The sequence below is a fragment of the Corvus kubaryi genome, unplaced genomic scaffold (genome assembly GCF_017639235.1).
Source record: "Corvus kubaryi isolate FWS band 111438036 unplaced genomic scaffold, C.kubaryi_AGA036_p1.0 37382, whole genome shotgun sequence".
In the NCBI taxonomy this organism is placed as follows: Eukaryota; Metazoa; Chordata; class Aves; order Passeriformes; family Corvidae; genus Corvus; species Corvus kubaryi.
In genome coordinates this window covers 4108851-4134975 of record NW_024581124.1, presented here as the reverse complement: position 1 = coordinate 4134975, position 26125 = coordinate 4108851, and the positions used below count along the sequence as shown (strand labels likewise).

At 46.9% G+C, this 26125-nt stretch overlaps 1 protein-coding gene across 5 annotated transcripts in view; it reads left to right on the top strand.

The window, feature by feature from the left end:
* The first annotated feature begins 5855 nt into the window (after positions 1-5855).
* Positions 5856-26125, top strand: part of KIAA1671 (KIAA1671 ortholog) — a 65792-nt gene continuing 45522 nt past the window's right edge. The window contains exons 1-4 of one of the 5 annotated variants that reach the window (XM_042035186.1): positions 5856-6003; positions 18053-18191; positions 18797-18929; positions 19497-19625. The gene's annotated coding sequence lies outside the window, so the exon portion shown is untranslated. Of the gene's footprint in view, positions 6004-6530; positions 6585-13367; positions 13446-18052; positions 18192-18796; positions 18930-19496; positions 19626-26125 lie in introns of those variants that run through there. The other 4 variants (XM_042035188.1, XM_042035189.1, XM_042035187.1 and 1 more) reach the window with 4 other exon arrangements.

Below are 26125 nucleotides of genomic sequence, written 5' to 3'. Positions count from 1 at the left end.
GCTGTGGATGTACCTCACAGCCATGAAAAACGAGCTCAGATCCAGGAGACAACAGCACAGGGATGTGTTAGTCCGGTCCTTAAGCACAAGGAAGTACCGTGCTTTTTCCTGGAGCATTTCTCAGGAAGTGAAAGCATTTCTGCAAGGCTTTGGCAGCCGTGTTGGAATGACATGTGAGTGCTTAGGAGTTATCAGAGAGCTCTCTGTGATAGTGCAGCACCGAGATTATCCGTGCTGGTTCAGTGGATTTTCTGAGCAGTTTCCAGGAGTTCAGTGAGGCTCTTGGGGAGGAAGATGCTGTCGTCACTGTGCTCAGCTTGGGGTTCAGCGCAGTGTCTGGTTTAGTGACTGACCTGGCCCTTGGGTGGATGAGTTTGAGCTTTTTTTAGTTCAGCAAATGGAACACAGATCCTCGGCTTTATCGCCGTGACTAAGGACGTGTTGTTGTTGGCTGAGTTACAGGAGTGCGCTGAAATCTGAGTCACTCTTCTGCTTGGGAAAACAAAAGCAGACTCCCAGGAAATCTGCATCCCTTTGTTCTCCCCACAGCCCCCCAAGTCTGACCACGTGCTGTTGCTGATAGCACTGAGATCGGGATGGGGCCATGTCCTCACCCAAACCAGTGCAGGCAAAACCACCAGGGATTATATAACTGGCAACAATCCCACACCCACCAGTTCTTCCCTCTGTTGCACTGAAACCTCCGTGACGGTGCAATCTAACAACTCCTTCCTACTGGAGAGCATTATACATACAAATTTGACGCTCAATTATCCTTGTTTCTTGGCTATGGCTGCTTTCAGCAGCTGAGGTTTGACAGTCTCTGCCTTCCCAAATTTCTCCTTTCTGGAGGGAGAAATATTGTGTGGACACCACGGTGTAATCCCACAGGTCCTGGGCTCCCTCGGAGGGGAGATGCTTTTTCCAGGGTCTGGCAGAGCTCAGCCTTCACAAGGACATTGGACTGTGTGTTTCACAGACTCTTCCCTTTAAATCAAGACTCTCTCCCCTGCCTTCCTTCTCCCAGACCTGTTCCTGAGTCAAACTTGAGGATGGGAGAGGCAGCAATGGGGCCCCATGGCCAGTGGGGTTTTATTGGGAAGGCAGTGCCAGGGCTGTGCCCTCCCTGTGCTCTGAGCCAGGCACTTGCTCTCTGTATAGCTCTGCACTGATTTCCATGGTGGATGAGCATGAAGAGGTGGGAAAGGAGCTTTTAAGGACAGCTGCTGTGGTGGTGATGGGGAGTGGGAGGATTTCCTGCTTTCCTTTACGCAGATTATATGTGGTGGGCAGTGGAGCACCTTCCTGCAGTGCTCAGTGCCTGAGGTGTGTGTGGGGAGCTCCTGCCTGTTTCCTCCTGGGGCCCATCCTGAGCTGTCACCAATAGTTCTGGCTTTTGTAGGAGAAGCTACCTGGTGGAAGGTTGCAAGGCAAGACACTGAAGTACTTCCCTGCTGAGGGCCAGAGCCTTTTAACACCACGTGGGCCTGGGAAGGGTAGCAGGGGAACACTGGAAGATCAGTGCTCCCCCTGCCCCAGATGGGCTGTTTTTGCATACACCTCCACCTTGTCTCCTAACAGGAGCAACTGGCTCAGCAGGAAGAGACGGAGACTTTTCCTGGCTGGAACAAAGGAGGGGATCTTGTCGCACCTGCCGAAGTCAGGCAGGGGTGGGACAGGGCCGAGACAGAGCAGGGGCTGGGGGGTCTGCCTGTGACCCTCCGGTGTTTGTCCCTGCCCTCAGGTGTGCAGGTGTGTCATGGGCAGTGTCCATGTGCCATTTGCAATTAACCCATTTCTCCACTGCAGGGCACTGACAGACTGTGTGAGAGGAGCTAAATCACCAGAGCAGCCCCACTGGTGCACGGAACATTCCCTGATATTCCCTGGTTTATGCCATTCTTTGCTCAATTCTGAAGAGATCCCAGCCTGGAAATTAATTGTATGGTGGAGAGGAGAAACAGTGGCATTACTCATCGGAGGAGTGGAGCCTTTTGTTTGAAAACTGTATCTGAAGAATGGAAACTTCACAGATACGGGGCTTGTCATTCTTTTCCATGTGCAGGCACTCCTTCACTGCATATTGCTGCTTGTCATCCCACTGATGGCTCCAGTGAAGTCATAAAACAGAGGGTCAAAGCTCAGATGTCTGTGAGATGGGTCTGGCAGTGTCTGTTCACTATTGCCAGCCACACTGCAGGGTGGAATTACAGCCCTAATTCATATACATGGGGTGAGAGGCCAGGGCTCTGCATTTAACTCTGCCCCTATTGGGGTCACCTCTGCTCTGCTACGTGCTGATAAACTCAGTGGGAGAAAGATTCCTGTAGGGTCTCAGGTGGGGACAGAGCACAGGGGAAGAACCTTTCCAGGAGCCAGGGCTGTGAAACATGCCAGGTCCTGTCCTTGGCCTCTGCTCACTGCAGGACGCACACTGGGGGTGTTGGAGTGTGTCCAGGGAAGGGAACAGAACTGAGAAAGGGTCTGGAGCACCTGAGGGAGATCAGCCTGGAGAAAAGGAGGATCGAGGGGGGACCTTCTGGCTCTCCACAACTTCCTGACAGGAGGGTGCAGTCAGGAGGGAGTCGGGCTCTGCTCCCAGGGAACAAGGGACAAAACAAGAGGAAACGGCTTCAAGCTGTGCCAGGGGAGAGTTAGACTGGATATTGTGGAAAATTTCTTCATAGAAACGATTGTCAGGCATTGGAACAGGCTGCCCAGGGAGGTGGTGGAGTTCCCATCCCTGGAGGGATCCACCAGATGTGTCGATGTGGAGCTTGGGAACATGGTGGCCTGGGCAGTGCTGGGGGAACAGCTGGACTCAATGGTCTCAGAGGGCTTTTCCAACCCAAATAATTCTATGATTCTAAGGGAGTGGCAGCACTGGGGTGGCACTGGGGTGGCAATTCTCCTGCCTGGTGCCAGGGCTGGGCTGTGATGGCCGGGGGGGGTTCTCGTCTCCCCGTGCAGCACTGCTGGTCCCACAGTTCCCTGCTCTGCGCTGGCCCCGCACTACAGTCATTCCCTTTCCCACAGGTTCGGGGTGTCCCCAGGACAACAAGGGCCAGGAGAGGCTTAGGATCTGGCCCCTGCGGCCCCACACCGGTCGGGCCCGGGCCTGCTCCGTGCCCAGCACTGCCCCGCAGCGCTGCCATCCCGCCGGAGCTGCTCCTGCCCCGGGCCTGCCACAGCTTGAACCAGCCCGAGTTTCTGTGGCCACTTTGAAGCTCCCAGGTCTCATCTCCTGGGGGAATTCACAGAGGCACCCGCTGAGGCTCCTCCTCACACAGCGGGAAACAAGACAGCAGCTCCTTGGGAACACGGCTGCTCTCTTGAAGCATCCATTTGAATGCAGCTCCCAGGGCTATGGAGCCTCTGGAGCCTGGCATGCCCAGTTCTCTGGCTCTGTCACTGTGGAGGTGTTTTTGTGGAGGGAGCTGCCATTAAGCGGCTCCTGAATAACTGATCAGGCACTTTCCTCATTCTCTATGACTTGCTGAGAGCCCCGTGTGCTGGAGCAGGGGTTCCCAGCCATGGGTGGAACAAGAACCGCTTCAAAGAGGTGTAAGAGGCAGGAACACCCTCCTTGCAGAGGCACCGGTCCAAGTCATGGATCGCCCTCCTCTGCGCCGGAGCTGCAGGGAAGGTGCTGGCAGGGAAGGGTGGCTGAGGGGATGGGTTATGGCTTGGCTTCTAGAAAAGCAAGAGGCAAATGAGTCATGGAATTGGGATCCCTTTGTGTGGTGAAGATAAAAGGGTTGCCAAGGTGGGGAAAACACCTATATTATCCTGATTTGGGAGCAAGGGGGGAAGCTGTGGGAAAGCGATCTTAATTTACATGGGATGTGGGTGGGGACAGAGGAGGCGAGGCAAGCTCCGTATTCCTGCTGCTGTTACAGGGCTGGATGTTTTTGCTGCTGACACCTTTCCTCTTGCTTCCATCCATGCACCTGCTAAGGAGCAGCTACAGTGACTCTGTATGGCTCCCTTGGAATGGATCACGGAGAGATCCAGCAGCCCCACTGGTTCAGGACCCCCGTGCCTGCAAGAGAAGGAGATTTGGGCTGGTTACAGGCAGATGAGTGAGTTCCCCATGGAGGGCAGGGACACAGGACCAGCTGCCTGGTCTTTCCCTGTCCTGCCAAGAGCTGGCTGAGGACATGGAGATGCGTTTTCCATGTGCCATGGTATCACCCTGGCCTATGGCCAGCCCATCATCCACACTCTCCTTCCTCCTGCCGTGAGTCACGGCCTCACCTCGGAGCCGACTTTGGACTCCTCAGCAGGGAACCACACCTTTGGTAATGACAAAAAGCAGCATTTGGAGCTTTTGAACTGTGGCAGCTGTGGCATGGAGAGGATGCCAGCAGGCGGATCCAGTGACTCCGGTGCCATTCCTCAGGAGGGGACTGAGGAGGAACACTCCATGGTCTGAGGGGAAATGCTGCCTTTCTGATGCTCCCTGCTCTGAGGCAATGTTCCCTGGACTGGGCTCCACAGTTGTGCTGCCCTGAGGGTGACAGAAGGACAGTGGTGGCCAAGGGGCTGCAACTGGTGGCCACAAAATTGGATTTCTTACCTGGTGTGCGACAAGCCAATAACGACACACTTGAGAGAGACATTGATTTTTTATTTCAGGATTGTGCAGCCTCGGTGCTTGGTGTGTTCCTCAAATCCAGCACACCCCACCAGACTTTCCTGCTATTATTTATACACAGAAATTCAGAGTTAGTAACTTTACAAGCACAATCCTTTATTAGGATTGGCCAATAATTTCCATACAAGTTGCTTCTCCACATGCTCAGGGGAAGGGTCTTCACCTGGGCAGGGTCTTTTTGACCTGTAGGCATGATTTTTATTATTATAACAAACATAGTTCAGCTATAGAATATATGGGCTTTGAAAGTTACCAATGTTTACATAAACATACATCAACAAATTAATTTAGGTCCTTAAAGCTTGATAGTTTCAGGGTGTCCTTGACTAAGGGATGCAGCTGCTGCCTGTTCCACTGATTACAATCATAGAATCACAGAACAGTTGTGGTGGGAAGGGCCCTCTGGAGATCATCCAGTCCAACCCCTCTGCCAAGGCAGGGTCACCTGAAGCAGGTGACAAAGGAATGCATCCAGGTGGGTTTGGAATGTGTCCAGAAAGGGAGACTCCACGCCCTCCCTGGGCAGCTGTCCCAGTGCTCTGCCATCCTCATGGAAAGAGGTTCTTCCTCAAGTTGAGGTGGAACTTTTTGTGTTTCAGTTTATTGCTCCTTTTCACCGGGCACCACTGAAAATAGTCTGGCACCATCCTCTTTGGCACAAGATTTGAGATGTTTGTATGGATTGATGAGGTTCTGTCTCAGCCTTCCCTTCTCCAGACTGACCAGGCCCAGCTCCCACAGTCTCTCCTCATCACAGAGATGCTCCAGATCCCTCATTATCCTTGTGGCCTCTGCTGGACCCTCTCCAGTAGCTCTTTTTTTTTTTACTTGCACTTGTCCAGAACTGGACACAATAAGATAATCTTGACATATCCCACCTTTTCCAACACTACCCACACCCACCCCTTGTCCCTCGGGACGGCGGGGCCGGGACTCGAACCCGCGCCCCCCGCGGAGCAGGTGGAGCGGGGCGGAGCCAATCGCGAGCGCGCTGCGCGGGGGGAGCCCCGCCCACGGCCCGCACCGCGCGGTCACCATGGCAACAGCGGCGCTTCCCGCGGGGCCCCGCGGCCGCCGGGGCGAAGGGGCCGGACCGGCACCGGGGCGGGACATTCCCTCCTCCCGCCGCCTTCCCGCCGCCTTCCCGCAGCCCCTCGCTCCGGGGGAGCGCGGAGGGACGGCCCCCTGCCCGCCCCGCCCCGCCCCCCGGCCGTGCCCGGCCGCCGCTCGCCGCCGCCGCCGCGGGGGAAAGGCCGCTGCGCGCCCAACTTCACTTCAAGCAACTTCCCCGGTGCGGCGGAGCCGGCGCCCGGTTTTGCGGAGGGAGCAGCCGGTGGTTTGGCTGGGTAAGTGCTGCTGGTGAGGCCACGGTGAGGGGCGAGGCGGCGGTGGGACAAAGGCGGACAGTGCTCGCTCACCCTTAGGGCCGGCATGGGAACCCCATCCCCGCTTCCCCGGGGGTGCCTCGGCCTCCTCCTCCGCGGCCCCGGGGAAGCGGGGAGCGGGTCCCGTGCCGGCGGTGCTGTGGCTGCTCCCGCATGGCCCCTGGCCCTGGTGCCGGACCTCCTCGCTGCTTCTTTCTCACTGCGTCAGAGCCAAGGGCTCGTGTCCTCGTGTGTTAGAAAGAGGGGAAAAACCCCCCTCGAAAAAACCCCGTTCTGTGGTTCTAATTCAGCGGTGTGAGGTGGGGAGGGGTTGTTAGGTGGGTTTTGGTGGATGGTGGTGTGCTGGTGGTTCTGAGGATTAGAGCGTAATTTTGTAATCCATGAGGGCTGCAATTATCTGTTCCTCGCTGGATTAGGGATGATAATGTGCTTGGAGGTCTTAAATGGACAAATAAAGATGTTCCCCCCTTCTCCCCCCTGGTTTACAGCCGGGCGACGGCTCCTTGGGCAGAGCAGGAGGGATTCAGGCATTGCCAAGAATGGTATGTGACTCTTTTATGCCTTGGATTTCAGGAAATATATTATCTGCTCGTTACAATTACTTTGAAGTGCCAGTTTAAAGTCATCACGCTGCTTCTTTTTAATTGAAGATGCACATAGCTTTGCTTGTTGGCATCGCGTGTATGTAGAAGCTCAGGGTGGTTTGGCTCGGAAAGGATCTTAGAGCTCATCTCATTCCAACCTCCCTGCTCGGGGTATATATTTTTGTTTTGGAAGCACTTGGATGGCCAGATTTGTGTTGTTCTCGTGATATGCAGCTCGTTTGTTAATTTTTCCTCCTAACTCCAAATCCGAGCGGTTTGTATGTGCGTGGAGAGACCTGGAGTGCTGCTTCTGGGTGGAAATAGCTGGTCCAAAAGATCACGTGGAGGTCAGTTCCCTGAATTTGCACAGAGTTCTGCGCTCAGATTCGGGAGGGAGCAGCACCGGGATTCTGGACGGGTGAAGCTAATCAGTGAAATCCCAGAATTTCCTGTGTGGTGCTGTTTGGAGTCGGGTGGAAAGCTTTGCCTTCCTGAGCCTGCCTACAGCATTGTTGCTGTTCTTGCCTTTCTCCTGTCTGGAGGTGGGAGATTAATCCCGTGGATTCAGGTATTGACTTGACTTCTATTTCTGTGGCGTAATCCGGGTGATTCTGATTTGTGTGTGGGCAATGGGATTAGGGGAAATCACACTTGGCAGATGGCAGAGCTCTTCTGTACCATTAGGAGATAGCCTAACCTTTGATTATACCTACATGTCTGGTAATAGAACTCAGAGTCTTTGGGGTTTGGTAATAGAATTCCATTCCAGATCCAGTATTGCTCATGATGAATTACCGGGATCGCATTAAAGGAGCTGCAGCAAACAGAAATTGATGTTTTGTCCAAACTGGTGCTTTTCTCCAGGGTGGTAATTGCGGGCAATTTTCCCGTCTGCTGAGGGGTAAACTCTGTTTCCAGGGTAACTGGGAAGTTGTTCAGCTGCTTCTGAGGTACTTTTTGCCAGAGCTGAAGGTTGATGGCATTTTCTTTTCCTTGTCTCTCCTCCACAAACCAGAAGGATTTGCATCTTTCTAACGACCACATGAAAATGGGAGTTTTCTTTGTTTTCCTGTGACGTTGGCAGGGAGTGGCGGGGAAGCAGACAGTGTGGCAGAAATGCTAATAAAGTTGCCTGGCAGCTTAATCCAGGTAAAGACTTTCTCAGAAAAAAAAAAAATCTTGCAAGAATTTACAAACTTTCCCCCGTTTTTTGGCTTTTTTGGGGTATTTTTTTTGGGTTAGGATTTTCTTCACTGTATGCTCTGCCTTTTCCAGTAAAAATTACCGGGGATATTTATTAGCAAGTAAAGCTCTAAAGCCTTTGTCCTTCAGAGTGGTTAAGGAGGTTGGAATCCTATTTAAATAAACCTCACAGCCTGTAATTCCCTTTTGATAGGTGTAGAGTTTATTGAAAATAGGTGTGTAAACTTCTCCTCTGGTTCAGACAGTGCCCTGAGCTAATTCTAAGATCAATGTTCCTTTCCCAATATATAGAAGACACAGACCCAAGTCACTCTGGAGTGTCACAGTATGGAAAGTCTGTAAAAGGAGGCAAAGTCTAGGACTGTTTCCAACTCAAATACTTTGGTTTGTCATTTTTTGCTGTCTCATTTTATATGTGGCAGTAAAGGACATGCACGGCCCCAGCCCCAGGGTTGTGCTCACGCTGCAGTTCTGGAGCTGCCACTCTCATGGCAGGAGAAAGGGCACAGTACCCATCTGTGCTCCTCCTCACCCAGCTCTGGACTGACGAGATAACCAGGGGTTCAGAAAATTTCCATGGCTGATGATGAAGCAGTTTTTCCCTCTGCCATACTGAGGCTTTGTGTAGCTGCAGGATATTTTTTTTTTTTAAATTCTGTTTTCAGCCATGTGCAGCACCATCACCTTGGGTGTTAACTGAGCCCCTTGTGTGTGCAGACTCCTCTGGCAGTGGCAATAGGCTTCCCCAAGTGTCTGATTTCTACCAAAGGAAAAAAAAAAAACCAGTTACAACTTGGAAATAGATTTTATTGAAAGCAGGAATTTCAGACTTTGTGTTTCATAAGTTAACCAGTCCTTCCTGCCCTGTGTGCTCAAGGTGACATTCAGACCACATGTGAAAGAAGCAAGTCCTGACCAGCAGGTCCCAGGTGGACAGAGAGCTCAGGCATTCCCACTCCTGCGACTCTGCACAGCTCTGTGATTTCGCTTGGGTGTTGTCCTGGACTCTGCTCCATTCAGCACTTGTGTTTCTCTGGCTATTAGATAATTTTGAAACCAGTCCTGTCACCTGCCCTCTCTTTTGCACGTGTTTGGTTACTGCAGGGTAAAAGAGGAGCTCAGTCTCCGTGGTGTGCAATGTGTTGCTCTTCCCTCCCTGGTCCTTGCCCTGGGGTTACTCTGTGTTTGTTCGTTGCTCATGGAGCTTCCTCCCTTCTGGCAGGTTTTCCAAGTAACATGAGAATCAAATTGATATGATTTGTCTGTCCTTGAGCTTGTAAACAGAGATAAGAATACTTCCCACAGTCTTGAAAATTTTGGTGTAGTGCTGCTTGTGGGGAGTGCTGTGCCCATCAGGGACAGGACTCGGGATCCTGTCAGAGAGGATTTTCTTGAGCATGTCAGTTAGGGACACCTTACAGTTGTGACTTCTCCTGGCTGCTCGTGTGTTTAAAAATTATACTGGTTTCTTATTGGGAAGTTTCATAGATCAAGATAGTTCTTTAAGCTATGGTGTGTTTTCTCGAATTGAGACTCCAAAGAAGTTGGTAACTTGGCACTGTTGGCTATCCAGGGGAAGTGTCCTTTGGCACATGCATTGGTCATGCTGACTCGTGTGCTGGGTAGTTAGTGAAAAATTTGACTAGTAAAAGGGTGTGTCTAAATGCAGATTGGAGTGTTCTGCATCCATTTATGTGTAATGTCACTGTTCTTTCCTGATTTTCAAGCTGTTTCTTTTAGTGGGACATTTTCTTGCATGAGTTGGAAGTCTTTCACTTCCCTAGCTGGCTAAATGTACATGATGCTGTTGGTCATAGGGAGGTTTGCAGTGCTGCAGCTTTTCTGCTCATTGATTTTATAAATTTATTTCTTCGGGCGGGTGCAGCTTGTTCAATTCTCAAGTAGTAGGCAGCATTTGGGGAGGAAGGAACCATTCCAGTGAATCCTTTACGGGGCCATTCACAGAGCAGGAGATGCTGCTATGTGCCATGGGCTGCTTGGAAAAGTGAGACTGAAATAAATGCTTAATCCTGCAAGCCCAGGCATGAGGCTTGTGGTGATGCTGTGAGCCCAGTCTGTATCACTGGTTTGTGTTTGGTGCACAGGGCTGACTGGAACCTGGGAATGTTGCAATGTTTTTAGTTTTGTGTGTAGGAATCGCCCAAAGACATTGTAGGGCGAAAGCCATAGACTTTTTGCTTTTGCTTCAGAAATCTCTTTAAATGATGAGTCCCTGGTTGTGGAAGTAGCCTTTGTAGTGTAAACCACTGCGTGGTTGTCTTGAGCTCGCAGCCAAAGAGACCGGAGTAATAGCGTTGGGAGAGCTGTGGAATTCTCTCCACAGCAACCAGTCTTGAATCCTAATCATGTTCCTTGGAGGGACCACAGCCTGGTAGGTTTAACAGCTTAACTAGAAGACTTCATGCTTGACAAACTCGAGATGCACCTGCCCTAGGCAGCTGGATGTGCCGACTTTTCCTAAAAATGTCCAGGAATTGGCTGTTGGGTTGCCTGGATATGTGCTTCCAGTGAGATCTGTGATTCCAAGGAGATGCTCTGCTTGCTGGATTAGAAGTGAGGTTGGTTCTCTGTTCTCTTGTCCTTCATTGACTCTCAGTGAGATTGAAGGACATACACGAACTTCTGAACTCTCAGGCCATTCTTTTCAAGCTGTGTTCCAGGAATAATTCAAAAATTAACAAGTAACAAATCCAGAGCAAGTCAGTTGCTCTTTGCCTTGAGAGGGCTTCTGTGGGTGAAGAGGACTTTCCATGTCTTGGGTTCTGTTAACTGGCAGGAAAACCAAATTCTTATGAAAACCTGGATATTGAGTGTTGCCAAAACGCACTATATTTAGTGTGGTGGCTGTTTTATCTATTTGCAGCTATTGCTTAAAAAACCCCTAATGCTTCCCTTTTATTCTCATGATTGGTATGACCTGAACATCTGATCACAAAAGGATATTTAAGTCTACTGGGTGATGATTTTCCTCAGGCCTAGGCATAAAGAATTCAGACTCTTAAAATTAAGCTGTTTCTGGGCACATACTTTATCTTTAGATTCTTTTCTCAAATGAAGGAGATGTATTTTCTTGGTTCTCGCTGTCTGTGGTTTGTTCTGGGAACCTGTAATGCTGGAACTTTGCAAACAAAGAAGCTTTCAAACAGCTTGGGGATATTTTTCAGTGCATCTATATAAATAGGAGATCATTAATACATATTTTTGCCGTTCCTGAATGCCTTACACTTACGTTGAGACAATGGGAATTGAGTTTTCTTTTTATGCTCTTCATCTCTACAAAACACGCTTGAGGAGAGGAAATGAATGTTTTCTGAGGGTTGTGTGATTGTGGTGATGCAGTTTGAGCAGTCCAGGGCACAGAGGGTTATTATCCAAAACACTGCTTGTTTGTGGTTGAGTCATGTCCAATGAGCACACACTTAAACGCTGGGGGTGGGGGATCTGAACTCCTCTAAAGCCACTTACAGAGCTGTTCATTAAAAGTTCTAACCAGAATTAAGTGCCAAAACTTCAGTTTTGGCCTAGAGTAAAGCTGCTGCTTGCCTGAAAGGAGATAGTGTTGGTCTTGCAGCAGTGTGAGAACTGAAAGCTTCTTACTATTGTAGTAATTACGAGTCAGGATGGTCATTAGGCTGGTGTAACGAGCAGAAAAAAAAAATTCAGTTGCCGGAGGTTTGGTATCTCCCCAGTTTTCACTTGGAGGGAAGAAGTGTGTGCGCTCCAGCAGCTCTTCCAAAGAGAGATGCTGCAGCACGGGCAGCTTTGGAGTAAGGCTTGTCTTACTGTACACAATTAGATGAGCTTTAATGTGGGCAGGGAGGAGATCTGAGGCTTGTTTCCAGGTCAAAACACCCCTTTCATTTGGTTGGGGGCTGGGAATCGCCGGGAGCCGAGTGGGCTGCTAACTCCAGCTCCGGGCTTGACCCAGTTCCTGTATGGAGCTCCGGGAAGTGCCTGTGCTCCAAACGGGCAACTCCAGCTCTGCTGCAGGATGCTGAGGAGATGGATGGCAAAGAGAGAAGAAAAAGAAGTTAGCTGCATTTTGTTGTTGTTTGAATCTGAGCTACATGGGTTTAGTGCATTGGGGAGGAGGAGAGGAAGTGAAGATGCTCAAGCTGTGCTTTGTTAGTTTGTCTTTGGTTCTGGTAGTTACGAACCATTTTACCCTTTGTAGTTTCCAGGGGTAGGAAGCTGCCAGTGTTTTAGTGAAGTGCATGAAAATAGGAGGATTTGTGTGTGCTTTTAGTGCTGCAACATTGTTGCCATACACAGCGGCCTCTTCTGTTTATATTTTCATAGTGACTGTTTTTGTAATCACAGTATTGGTTAAATATGTGCTTTCAATGCCTTTCAACAAGTGATGTTAATAAATGTCAAGTTCTAAAACTGGTTATTCCTGCTGTCATAAAATGAGGATGATCGTTATTTTACAGTGTTGGTGAGACTTTGAAAGGCACAAACAGGAGCGGAATTTGAAGTTTGTCTTTATTCTGCTCTTTTAATGAGCTCAGCCTTCAGCCCGTGCTTGGCCTGGCTGTCTCAGTGCAGCCCTAGCACGGGCGGCTCCTCGCAGGGAGGGAGTTGTGCCAACATTTAGGAGGGATGTTTATCTGCTGGGAGTATGTTCAACCATACAAGGCTTTCGATGGACAAAGCTGCCTCATCCATAACGAGCCCAGCAAAGCCAGGACGTGTTTTAAACAGAGTTGGAATTTCTGGTCACTGTAACTGTTTGATATTTCATGAGAACACTGGGAATTCTTCATTGACCCAAACGAGCACAACAGGCCTTTCTGCTGAAGCTGAGCAGCACGGCTGGCTTGCTCCCTAACTGGGGGACCTTACAGAAATGTCACTGTTGTTATTGTTGTCAAACAGTGTCTTACTGTATTGGCACTACTGAATGTCAAATATTAGTGTAATCTGCCATCAGAATGTTTTCAGCAGCATGATGGTTGCAGAGCTATCTAAATACGATCCTGTTCCTGCTGTAAACATGATGCAGTGTCGGTTTTTTTGCATGTTTGAGCCTGCAGTAACAGTTATGTCCAAGAGAAGCTGTGGCTGCCCCATCCCTGGAGCTGTTCAAGGCCAGGTTGGACAGGGCTTGGAGCAACCTGGTTTGTGGAAGTTGTCCCTGCCCATGGCAGGGGGTGGAATGAGTTGAGCTTTAAGGTCCCTTCCAACCCTTCTGTGATTCTATAATAGATACCTTCATTTAGCCAAGTAGTATTAAATATTTCTAAAACATTTGGATCTATGTATCACATTTCTTACAAGTCATCATAATGTTCAGTTAATGTTCTTCACAAAATTAATATTTAAAAAAATAATTAAATCACTGCAGCTGCTGTGGCTGCTGCCTGCGAAGGAGAGATTAAATAAATCACTCTGATTACAGCAGAGCCTCCAGTACAACTTTAGGTCTTTGTGTCTCTCCTAAGTACAGTTTTAGTCCTATTCCTGTGTGGATGTGCAGGCTGCTGGAGAGGTGTCTGACCTGCTCTCACTTGACAGGACAATGATGTTTCCTTGACTCCTTCCTCAACTGGATGAATCACAGCACCCATCGGAAACGCTCATCAATAGTTACAGGTCAGCATTTCAAGAAGGTCAGGGAGGCTGCTTTCTGCCTCGTGAGCATTATGCTAATTCAGTCGTTAAACATATTGGAATTGTGCTTCCTTTTGCTTCTGCAGTGCTTGCAGATTCCATGGGATCCTTTTCCCTGTGCTCTCGCTCTCGGGGCACAGAGGGTTAGTTTTGGACAGGGAGAGGTTTTCTTGTAGCCTGTGTTGTCACATGCAGGAAATGTCTGTAGGTCTCAGTCTGAATCTGTTCTTCATGTGAAATATTTGCTTAAATAGTGTCACTGTCATGTTGGTGCTTATGCATAAGGAGGAAATCTAAGGAGATGATGGAGAGGCTGAAGCCTTAGGATGAAATATGTATTTTCCTATCCCAAAGGCACTTTATTGAAGCACATTTGTAACTTAGGCCCCAGTGACACCTCTGACAAACAACACTGAGCCTTTTCTCTCTTATTTGCTCTTAAATACTGGAATGTGTTTTAGTATTGCTTCCACATCAGCACGTGCAGACTCTTCAGAGATTATTTGTGCTGCATGTGTGTGATACATGTGTAAAGAAATGATCACACAGAGTGTTGTCTTTGTTGATATGGGACTGTTGCACACCATGTAGAATGCAGTTAATCTGGAATCCAGGTTTTTTGTACTGTAGATTTATGGCTGGTTAAGATGGTGTTTTCACAAGCTTGGCTCTGTAGGGAGCAGGTTAGTATATTTTTCAGATTGTCCCCAAAATTCTTGTTTCAGTTCCATTGAATTTATTTTATTTTTGATTTAACAGCTTTTCCCACTCTAAAAATGCTGAAAACAGTAACTTTAAGGTTAAAGCTTTTGCCATCTTTGTTCACCTTGACTCTAGAAATGGTTGTGCTCTTGTGTCTGTCGTGTCCTGTCTAATAACCCTGGAAAGCTGGATTTGAACTGAGCTCCCAGAGCCCGAGATTGTAGCTGCTCACAGAGAGAGTCAGCACCACAACTTGTCTGCAAACAGTGCCTGTGGCTGATCCAATGGCTCTGCTCCTGCTCACATCTGGACAGAAGGCTGGAGTGAAAAACTTGTTAAGGCATGAGTGTATATTTTAAGATATATAATTAACAGAAGGTTGTTTATAACTGTTTAACCAATATTGGCTCTAAACCAATGTGCAAGACAGTGTTTGTAGTAGGCTGGAGTGGCTTTTATTAGACTTAAGAATCTGTGGCGTTTATCACTTTGCTGCAGAGCCACACGCTGCCTGAGCACTGGGCAGGTTTGGTCAGGCAGAGCTCTTCCATCCTGTCTGTCTGCTTTTTGTTCATCCTGATTTTTGAACACTTTGGCTCTTGAACCTGATGACTTTGGGGAGGAGAACTCATCAGGCTGACCGGGGCAGTTCCTGGGCAGAGTTTGTGTCTGGTAGTTCACATGGACCTTTTGTCCGTGGTTTGCTGGTTGATTCATATGTGGTGAAACAAAACGAAAAAATTGCCCAATCTTTTTCACTGAGCGGGTGTCTCCTGTTGGCTCATCAAGTTCAAAGCTACAGATTACTGGAAAATGAAAAGACATTTGATTTTGTGCCTAAGTCACTTCTGAAGCATCCTGTACCAGCTGCTGTGTCATGAAAGATGTTTGGACGTGTGGATCTTTAATTTCCAACTTTGCCATTTCACATTCAGTTGCTTGGATTGGCATGGCTCCTGTTCTGTAACTGATTTGGCTCAGGTGGGATTCCCCCTGCAGAAATTCTGGATGCAGTGCCAGTTATCTGTTTTTATGACAGCTTTATGCCACCCTTTGAACTTGCAGATCTGTAACAAAAAGGTCAGCGAGGGAGTTGGCTCAGCAGATTGCTCAGTAGCTGCAGGACTTGCTGTGCCTCTTGAGGCTGGTGAACATCTCATGCCTTCCAGAGTGTTAACAGTGATCATGGTGGGATCAGTTGGTCGTGCTTCACTGTGTGGCTTTGTGGGGACAGGCATGAGGTGGGGAGCTGGGAGAACTCGGTATAGCCTGGTTTTCTTTTGAGTCAGATTTAAGTCAAAGGATCCTTCTTTGTAATAAATTCGGAAAGGTGTTTCTAAATTCACTGTGAGATCATTCTCAGGTTACTAAATCCCTTCCTGGGATATACCCAGAGAAACTGGGATCAGGTGCCAGGGCTGCTGTAATTGTGGTGTGAGTGTGGCTGGGTGGGGGCAATTTGAGGGAAGGTTCTTGGTCTGGCTGCTCATGGGCAAGTGAGTGCTCGTGCTGAGGCGCTCAGGTCTGGATGAACTGGTGAGGACAAACTTGTGATCTTCCATTCCTCCTCGTTTTTGTGAGCTGCAAAATACGCCTGTGTCAGCTGTTCATTATTATCCTGCCTTAAAATGTTGGTGGTCTCTACATTGGACCGTGAGTTTCAAGTGCTTTTATGTTACTCTTCTGTCTTCATTTTGATGTGTTAAAGTGCCTCTCTGGTCTCTGTGCTTAAAACTTCCCAGAAAGTAAAAAAGTCCCCAGGGTTCACTTGTGGTTAAAAATGCTCTTCTGTGCCAAAGCTGTGAGTGTGGTTTGAGCAGCCCCTGGGGTTCCCTGGGCCTCCCTGTCCCTGTGCTGGATGTGGGGATGTTCCACACGAGTGTTTGTGCACATCCAGGTGCTCCCAGGTTCCCGGTGCCACCATTTGGATTTCGGAGCTGGTTTTTCCTGCTTCAGCTATTTCTTTTTCTTTCACCCCCCTCAATAAATACGTTAATGTTTTTAGTGCCTGAACTGTTGTCTTTCAATTAATAGACATTTTTTCCCTTTCTGTGCTTTCTCAAGCATGTAGGGAGGTGGAGGGGATTGCTTAGTGCTCATAAAGCTTCTAGATAGTGTACGTGTTATCAATAATTCATTCCAGGCCTTGATTTTGCTGAATAATGTTGTGTTTCTGAAGAACAAGGTAGTGTACAATGCTTGTGCAGGCTTGTTGCTGTCAGAGTTCCTGGCTTAAACATCCTTTTGTTCAGAAACGGGGAGAAATGCAGCGTCACTGCTCTGACTCCTCAGTCTGAGTCCTGTTCCGTTCGTGAGGCTTTGGGGGAAGAGGAAGCTCCTTTGTGGGTTGCTGATAACAATGACCTGCTCACAGGTAACCAGAGGAACACGTGTACAAGCTGGCAATACCCAGCCAGTGGTTCTGAGGTGGGCATTTGCATTAAAGTGGGGAAAAAACCCTATTTCCTGCATACGTGAAAAGCCAGATGTCCCCACTGAAGGAAAAAGAGGAGCCTTATCATCAAGGCAGCGGCAGTAGCTCCTCTGGCACAACGTCAGACATTGTTGACAGAGCAGGTTTTTTCTGGGTGTGCAGCTCAGGGCAGTTTATGGATGCCTGGCAGGAGGCAGCACCGTATCCTACTCGAGTTAATGCTGGGTTCAGTACACAAGGAAGAGATCAAAGAGCTGTTGGAACATTGGGAACAACCTGAGAGGCAAAAAGGTTCATGTCTCAGTATGTCAGTGTGTTGTAGAACAGAGGGTGACATAAGGGATTTTGGCCCAGGGAATGATAAATGCCACCAAGTATTTGGCTTTTATAACAATATTTTATTTGACTCAGAATAGATCCACTCATCTCTCCTTAGTCCAATGCTTTTTTCACTATTTATGAAACGGGAGTGGAAATTGTAAATCTGAGGGTCATGTCCATTTGATCTGAATGATTTTAATGGCTCCATCAGTATCCTGAAAGGCATAACTGGAGTAAAATTAATCCAGTTTAATACTGTTAATAATTTTCTTGTTCAAAGTTGGATCATCTTTTCTGTGTAGCACTTGAATTGCTGCTGTAGAGCTGGGGAAGGAGGTGCTGCCTGGGAGACGGAGTTGTGTTGTTTATTAGTGCCAGCTCTGCCAGTCTCTTGTCACAGTGCTTGTCTCTTGCAGCAGTACCAGGGAGATATCCTTATCTCCAGCTGGGTACTGCCGTGCTGCGGCTTTGCTGGCTTGATCTTCAGGGCAGAGGTTGCTACGATTCAGAGGAGCAGGCTTTGAAATTGTTCATTTGTTCACGGAACAGAATAATCTGTTCCTGGGAACCACCTGGTCCAACCCCCTGTTTATCAGTGTCTTTCTCCCATGAAGCTGCAGTTTGTTTCTAGAGCACTGCCTGGTACAAGTATTTTGGGCTCAAGTGTAGTTGCTTGTTGAGTGGGCTCGACTACGTGCTTATGCTCTGACTAATCAAATATCTGAAAGGTGGAATGATGGACTGAATGGAGAAATTGCTGCGACGCAGTATTGGCTGTCTGTTTTGACAGAAAATGTGTCATTAGCAGCCAAATCGAAAGCTGTTGAACACTGAGCTTTTTGCATATGATTTTTTAAGATCGCAAGTGGAAAATCAGTCATCAGAGAAGACATCAGATGGCAGAGCTGTGAGAGCTGAAGCAGTACACAAATATTCGTATTGAGAACGTGCAGTGACAGTTTTCCCCAGATCGCCCAGAGAGGTTGTGGAGTCTCCCTCACTGGAGTTATTCCAGAACCGTGCCATGTGCTCTGGGATGACCCTGCTTGAGCAGGAAGATGGGACCAGTTGACCCTCTGTGGTCCCTTCCAGCCTGAGCCAGTCTGTGATCCTGTGATTTCTTTTTGTCCAGGTGAAAGCTTAGGAGCAGCATAATCTATTGCAGCATCTCTGCTCTGAGTGTTTTATCAGTAGCTGCCACGTGTTCTTTGTGAATGAGTCTTTGCTGGCGACTGTGCAGCTTCCGAAGGTGTCCGTCAGGACAAGTACAGGTATAAAAATAATGCACTGTAAACCTGCTTTCTTGTTTTTGCAGAAGCAAAGGAATGTTAATTCTTAGCCCTCGAATACACGTGTTAGTCACCATAGCTATATATACACATATATAATTTTTAATGTCACGATTTTGGTCTTCTATGCCATCGCCCTGTTTCCTTTGTCCTTCAGTTTTATGGGTTCAGATTTTCTCCAGATGGTTAAACTGTTGAAGTGATCTCTCAGTGTGTTCAAGGTTGTGCTCCAAGGCCAGTAGCCTCAAGTTTTCTGAAAGTCTGGATGAAACCACTTTTTTTTCTCTCCATATGGCAATACCTTAATTAATTTTTCAACACTCAGATGAATGTATAAAGGCTCAGCATTTATAAATTCGTCCTGGTGCCCCCATGTCAATCACAGAACAGCTCAAGCTGCTTGTACTTTCTGAAGGTGGTTTACTGTGCCAGGCCACAAATGCATTTTCCAGCGCTGAAAATCCTGTTAGAATTTGAGGAGGCAGATCAGAGGATTAGAGGCTTTGTCCTTCTGACACAAAAGCACCTGCTGTGCATGAAGGCAAGCAGGAAATGTCTTCTCACCTCATTCTATTTCTGTGTTACAGTGACCTTCGGAGGCTGGGTTTGTGTGAAAAGATCCGTCCCCCGCATTCCTGCCTGGGGGCACAGGGCCATGGGTCAGCTTTATTTCTGAAGGCTTCAAAGTGCTGTGGAGGCACTTGCCTATTTTTGTAACAAGTAGGTGGATTTTTTCAATAAACCAAAGCCCACGGATCTGCTTCACTCGATCCTTTGACTTGAATTCCTCAGCAGGTCAGCCGAGCCCCATCTCCCACGGGAGTGCTGCACCTCCTGCGCTTCACATGGGCTTTGGTGTCCCCACACTGGCTGCCAGCCCTGTACTGCTGGGCTATTTTAACTGCACCTTTGCTCATCAAGGAGTTCCAATGTCAGTGTCCAAGTAGCTTCCACCACTGTTTCGGGAGAAAACGGTCCCAATTATATCATTGCTGCTTTTAAAGCATTTGCAGCAGCTGGTGGCTCTAAAAGCAGCGAGTAAAACAAAACCCAGTGGTGATATCCACGTCCTGTCAGCTCTGAGATCAGACAGTTGTCCTTCGTCTTCCCTTGCTACCAAGAGGACAAGAAATATGCACAGTTACAGTAAATATTTCCAGGTGTGGGTGGTCTCTAAGCTCCTTTTACTGCTGAAACATGGTACCGAGCGTGGTATTGTGTAGGGGAGTATCAAATGGAAGAATGCCAAAGTTGTTTTTCAATCCCATATTTCTGTCTGTGCTGCAGCTGGCTCATCCATCTCCTTACACTCCTTCAGCTGTGTCCATGGTGTGCCTGCCAAATGAGAGCATTCCCACTCAAAGCTGGAGCCTCTGGAGAAACACAGCCCTGCCTCAGTTCTGGGGGCTTTGGAAGGTACTGCCTGCTTGGGGTCAGAGGGATCAGTAGCTGCTTGATGTATTTCTGAAACAATAATGAGCCAAATTGGACCTTTTTAAAGCAAGGTCATGGAGATCATACACTCAAAGGACATATAAATAAATTAGCTTTTGATTAATTCCATCGTATTCATGATGTATAGCATAAGATACGAAAAAGACACAGACAGGGATTTAACTCATTCCTTCAGAATCTGTGCAGAAAATCTTAACTCTAACCGAAATTTATTTTAAATACAGTTAAAAGTGAAGTTAAGCTTCCTTCAACAAGACCACCATGTTACAATTAACCAGAGGAATGATGATTCTGAAAAGGTTTGAGGAGAAATTTACTACGTGGCAAATTCAAGTACCCACCCTCTGCTGGGTCCGGGACGTGACCCCATTGACCTTTGGGAGCTGCAGACAGAATAAAGTCCTCCCTGAAACAACCAAATATCTTCCTGGAATAGCCTTAATTTGACTTCTTTTTCTTTTTTCAGTTCCATACTCAGTTTTTCTTGCTTGTAGCCAAACCTGATCTTTAATGTTTCATCTGGCACGCAGTGCAGTTTTTTCTGGAATGTCTTTTTTTCCTGCTAAACTTCATGGGGAGGTTATTTGCAGGTCTTGTTTTGTGGTTTAAAAGCATTTGCAAGGAGGGAACCTAAAAGAACATTAGCAGGAGTTGAAACTGACCACAAAAGCAAAGATTTGATGAGAGAAGCAAACAGAACAGCACTTTGAGGCCTGCTGGGAATACCCACCTGCTGCCCAAACAGACTTTTAGCCTCTCTTCAGCCTTATCCCATAATTCATGTTGTTCTTCAGAATGTCATCCTCAGCTGGCAGAAATCAGGATTTTGCTTTTATTCCCTATTTCAACTGCCAAAAGAATTGGACTTTCTGAAAATACCCACCCACTAATGAGCTGGGTGGAATCCCTCATGTGGAATGCTGGAAGTAAAAGGTGATTCACACAGGAGGGTGAGGATATGTAGCTTCTGGTACCAAAAAAATGGTGATTCATCAACATTTAATGTAATTTTCCTTTGGTTGGGGTTTTTTTCTACCTGAGATTCAAGAAACTTTCAAAACAAAGTAGGCCTTCTGTGAAACTGGGAAAGGAGAAGAGTTACCTGTGAAACTGTCAATGAGAGGGTTGGGGAGAAGGAAATTGTGGGAGATTGGGGTGTAATGAGGCAGTTGTGCAGTCAGAGGAAATGCCGAGCGTGCTCTGGCAGTCCCTGTGCTCTTGAGGGATCTCTTGAGTTGAACAGGATGGACAAAGAGGAACATCCCCAACCAAGAGCTGGCTTGGATGAAGCTGATCTTGACAGAAAAGGAGTTGGCCTGAATTGTTTGTAGAACAGTGGTCATTGCTCCCAAAACCCAGTGCAGAAATTTTTGGAGCTGAATACCCAAAAAATGGGTAGTTGGTAATAAATCTATGGTTGCAAACTGGACCTGTCTAAAGGATGATATTCTGAAACTGTTTTCTAGAAATAACTGGAGCAATCTGCCCCTTTTGTACATTAATCCTGTTGGGTTACATTTTGTGTGTGACAGACATTGTTATGAAAATAGCAAGGACTGGCAGCTGTGGAAGCCGATTATTACATGTAATTTTTTCCCCAAATCATTCTCTCCAGACACATCTCTGTCTCATAAATTCAAGGAAATTTGGAGGATGACTCCCTGTGCCCCACAGCCATCACGATGCATTCTGCCCTGGTTACACACAGGACCATTTTGCTGTTGAATCCTATTCTACCATAAATTAATCACAGACTCACAGACTGGTTTGTGTTGGGAGGGACCTTAAAGCTCCTCCAGTGCCACCCTTGCCATGGGCAGGGATACCTTCCACTGTCCCAGGGTGCTCCAAGCCCCATCCAACCTGGCCTTGGACACTTCCAGGGATGGGGCAGCCACAGCTTCTCTGGGCACCCTGTGCCAGGGCCTCCCCACCCTCACGGTGTTTTCCTGAATCCCTGTCTCAGCTGATTGTCCTGCTACATCAGGAATGTGATCTTAAATTCATGACCATTACATGGACACACCAGTGTATTTAACATTGAATTTTCGCTTTAATAAATAAATGTTAAGGCCTCTGTGGGGCCAGTTTGAATTACTGAAGCTGCTGCTCTGTAACTTGTTACCATTTTAACTGCCCAGTCTTTGCAGCATGGAGAGCAAAATACAGGGTGTAAAGTTTTCATTGTGGTACCGAGATGGCAGCACTTAATGGAAAGGGTGGTTGAAAATATTGCAGTTCTTTAGTCTTTATTGCAGCTGCATGGGGGTGAAGTTCTGGCAGGTGATGATTGTTATGCAATTGTGCTGGCAGGAGCAATTAGAGATTTACAAGTGCTTGTAAATGCTGCTATTTATAGGATGGACACTTTATTTAACGAAATGCTAATCTTTTCTGCAGTGGGAGGAAATGTCAGAGTGGAGTCTTTCATCCTTGGGATGGGACTGGACTGCAATGTCCAAAAGAACAGCACTTAGGTTTTTTTGTAAAAGAAAAGACCTAGAGGTTTCCAAGAGACTTGGACATGGGAAATGGAGGACAGATATTCTGAACTTTGCAATACTTTGGAATTTTAATATTAATGATCTGTGGAGCTTCGCAGATCTATCTGGCTTGTGAGATTTGGAATATGTAGTTTTAATTCTCAACCTTCTAGTTTTCATTATGGAAAAGCAGAACTGAGTTTCTCACTGTGAATCTGGGAAAAGATAATTTAAATGCATTTTATTAGCTGTTTTTACTTTGTGAATAAACTTGTCCTGGGAAATTAAAAGTCAGAGCCATTGTGGAAGTATTTTTGTTAATCTTTCCCCTTTAAGAGACCCTGAATGTCCTTTTAAGTACAACTGATGGATTCCATTTCAGTGAATGATGATGTGAATCAGGCTTAAACCCAAAAATAGAAAAAGCCTGCTTTTTACTGAATTAGTTTCATGATCTACTTGGTTATGGAAGTTTCAGAATAGGTGGGGTGGTTTTTTTTCTTCTTTGTGTTATTTTGGTTGTGCTGTAGTAAGTCGTGTTCTTGTCAGCACTCACACTCGTACGTGCACAGTAAGTGATAGGACCTGCTCTGTTAATTCTTATTTAATCCAATCACAGCACCTCTCCAAGTGCAGGAAGCAGCAGAAGGAGGATTTCTTGGGAGAACGGACAGGGATTGCTGCAGACTGACCCCAGTGTTCGGTCAGTGAGGACAGGAAGGAGAAAGGAGAGAAGTGTTTGTAAAGATTGAATCATTTAAGACAGGGGGGCAACCTTTTGTAGGAGGGATGAAATAAATCTTGGTTTATGGTCATCTGCTCCCAGTAGCTCCTGTGGCTGCTTGTGCCAGGGAAAAGCTGCAGGCCAGGGGAATGTATAGAATCATGGAATCCCAGACTGGCTTGGGTTGGAAGAATCCGTAGAGATCATCCAGTCCCAACCTCCCAACCACAGTCATGGACAAAGCCATGTTTTCAGGAGCTGCTGATACATGTAGTTATACAAACTTTTTCCTGTATTTGCACAATAAGGGAGTAATTTTTTTATACTGGAAGCAGATTTGCAGATAAAGTTGTATATAAAAAAGAAAAACTTTGTGTTTATTTGGTGATTTTCTATGGAGTATTTTTAGTGGGTATTCGCTGCTGGAGCCAGGCTTTCTGCTTGATTTCCATGTCATAAACATGGTTTTGGTTTTTGTTTGTTTGGGTTTTTTAATAGCAGAGAGATTTTCTTTGTGGAATTTTTATGCTTTCCACCCTTAGAGAAGACAGATGGACTTGTTTATCTGCTGCGAGGTTCAGGGCCAGATTATAGATGATTTTGCTTTGTGTCATTTGGAACGTTCTTGTTTCTGAGCAGGGAAGTTGGCAATAGTCACGTGATTCACGGTGGAAAAATTATCTGCAGGCTGTTGCCTTAATAGGCTTAAAGGAATTAGCAGTGATGTAAATAATAGTTGTGTGTGTGGTGGGTGGGCAAGTGCCAAAGCGAGGGTGTGTTTGGGGTGAAGCCCTTCCCGAATGATTTTCTGCAAAAATAACCCTGCAAAGTGAATAATCCATTTTGATTTCTTATGAGCAATGTTAACAATCTTTGTAATGATGGATCTTTTAATTAAAAATGCAAGCAACACCTGAGGGCATTAAGATTTGAAGGGGCCTGGAGCGGTGTTTGTGTGTGCATCTCTGTGACACCCTGTGGAGGCTCAGCTTGGCCCAGGAAAAATCCCAGTCGCAGGTGTTTGGAAGCTGAGGAAGAAGAGCAGCAGGGAAGAGCCAGGTCTTCGTGTGCCAGCCTTTCTGATAAAAGCAGGAGGATGTCAAGAGACACTTCAGTACCATTTATAATTTCATTTGTGTGCAGAATGCATCCGCCACAGCTGAGGGGAGCATGGGCACTGCTTGGGGGGCGTGGAGAGAAACAGTGCCCACAGCTGGGGACAAGGTGCCCACAGCTGGGGACAAGGTGCCCACAGCTGGGGACAAAGTGGTTTGAGGGCTCTGTCACACGGGATGGGGGTGCAGGGGCAGCACGGGCAGCTCGGCTGACTGTCCCTGGGCAGAGGAGGTCAGGGAGGGAATAACACGATGTAGCTGATGGTGAGGGATTTACAACTGTAGCAGTACGATTACAGTAGTATTACTAAATATTAATAGCGTCTGAAATCCTCCTGCAGTTTAATTTACAGTTGATCTTTATAAATTGCCTAGAATTTTGTATGTTGCCAACTGGACTAGAGATATTTTATTAAGAAGGAAACGCATTTATCTAAACCAAGATACGTGTTTCAAAACTGAGACACAGTGTCTAGTGTATGTTACACTTGGCATTGATAACATGATTCCTCTTTATCAAGTGTATTTGTATCAAGGAGCTTTATCACTTTGAAAGTTGGGTGATTATTTTTTCCCCTAAATATTTTGTTCTTTTTCAAATACTTGTCTGTTTGGGGCCAAGTATTTATTGTAGGGTATTTGAATTTAAAACATGAAAACTGACTTGGGTAGATTATGTAGGGGAAAATGGGGTCCTGTAAAGCTGGAGTGTAATGAAACTAAGGAAGGGGTAAGTTTTGTGTTAGGAATGTTGGCTGGAGAAGTGAGTTGTACTCTGTTACCAAGGATTAGGTCCTGCATTGTAAATTCACTGCCCCGCGTTCCATTGAGGATCAAGTTTTAGTCCATTTAAGAAGTGCTGTGCCCCCTTCTTCTTTTCCAGAGAAACAGGGACTACAGAATGGTAGGAGAGAGTTGATTCTCAGCTACTGCAAGACAGATGCTGTTTTCACAGCTGAATTTTTCCCTTTGCAATGTTGCCTGTGAGCATCAGCCTCATTCCAGCAAGTTTCCTTTTAGAGCGCCTCCCAAACCTTTGCATCCTTGGAATGTGAGAGCATTTTAATCAGATTTTGATGGCATTTCTTAGAACAAGGAGTTGGGAGAGGGAGGAAGATTTCATGGAGATCTGTGAGATGGTGGAAGGGGCAGATTGATGTGGATAAGCTGATTGGGTTAGTGGCTATTTCAGAGAGAGGAGGTCATGGACTTGGGAGGGGAGGAATGGCATCAGGGATAAGTGGTTGAGACAGAACTCCCAAGTGGATTGGAAGATGAAAGGGAACGGACAAGGTGAGTGGAGTTCGTTCTCCTGCCTGAGAGAGGGAGCACAAGCAGGGACAAAAATAAATCCCTGCAATTTCGGTGCCAGTGTGGGCTAAGTCTGGTCAAGGGAAGCTGAAGGTGAAATAACCACTTCTGCAGACTCAGGAAGGCAAGATCCTGGTTGGGGTTTTTTAATAATCACAAGCAGGAAGCTCCGTACTCCATGCAATCTACAAATAAGTTTATTTGCATGGTAAATTCACACCAAAATAGGTCCCATGAGAGGAGTCCAAAACTGCCCCTTCAAAGGCTGCCCAAAAGAGACGAGAAGGTGGCAACACAAATTTGGGCCCCTGGCTATGAAGTGCAGTGTGAATTTTCTAAAAAGGAAGAGTATGACAGCTTTTGAAGGAAAAAATAATCTAACTTTACATAGCTGCCTGCATCTGCTACGAGTTTAAATATACTTCTGTTAGGGAGAAAATTCAGGTTACTTCTTGTAGCTGAAATTCTAATTACTGCTGGTTTTCCCACTTCTCTGCAGTAAGAATATAATTAAAGCCAAAGCTCTTCTCCTGCCTTTGCTGGCGAGATACTGGGAAAACTGCTTTGTCATGGTAAAAGTCCCATTTTGATGGAAAATCAGCCGTTTGCAGGTCAGCTGCTCAGGTAGCACTTCACAGACTGCTGCCCCAGAAAAGAGCTTTACAATAGAAAGTAAATTGCAGTAATTGAGATTACAGTAATGCAGAGCTCTGTGTTTAACCAGTGATTGACAGCACTTGAATATGCAAACAGTCTTACCTAAGTGTGGTTTTAACCCTTCAGATTTGGTGTGTCTGGTGTGCAGTACAAGTTATTCCCCTTTCACCT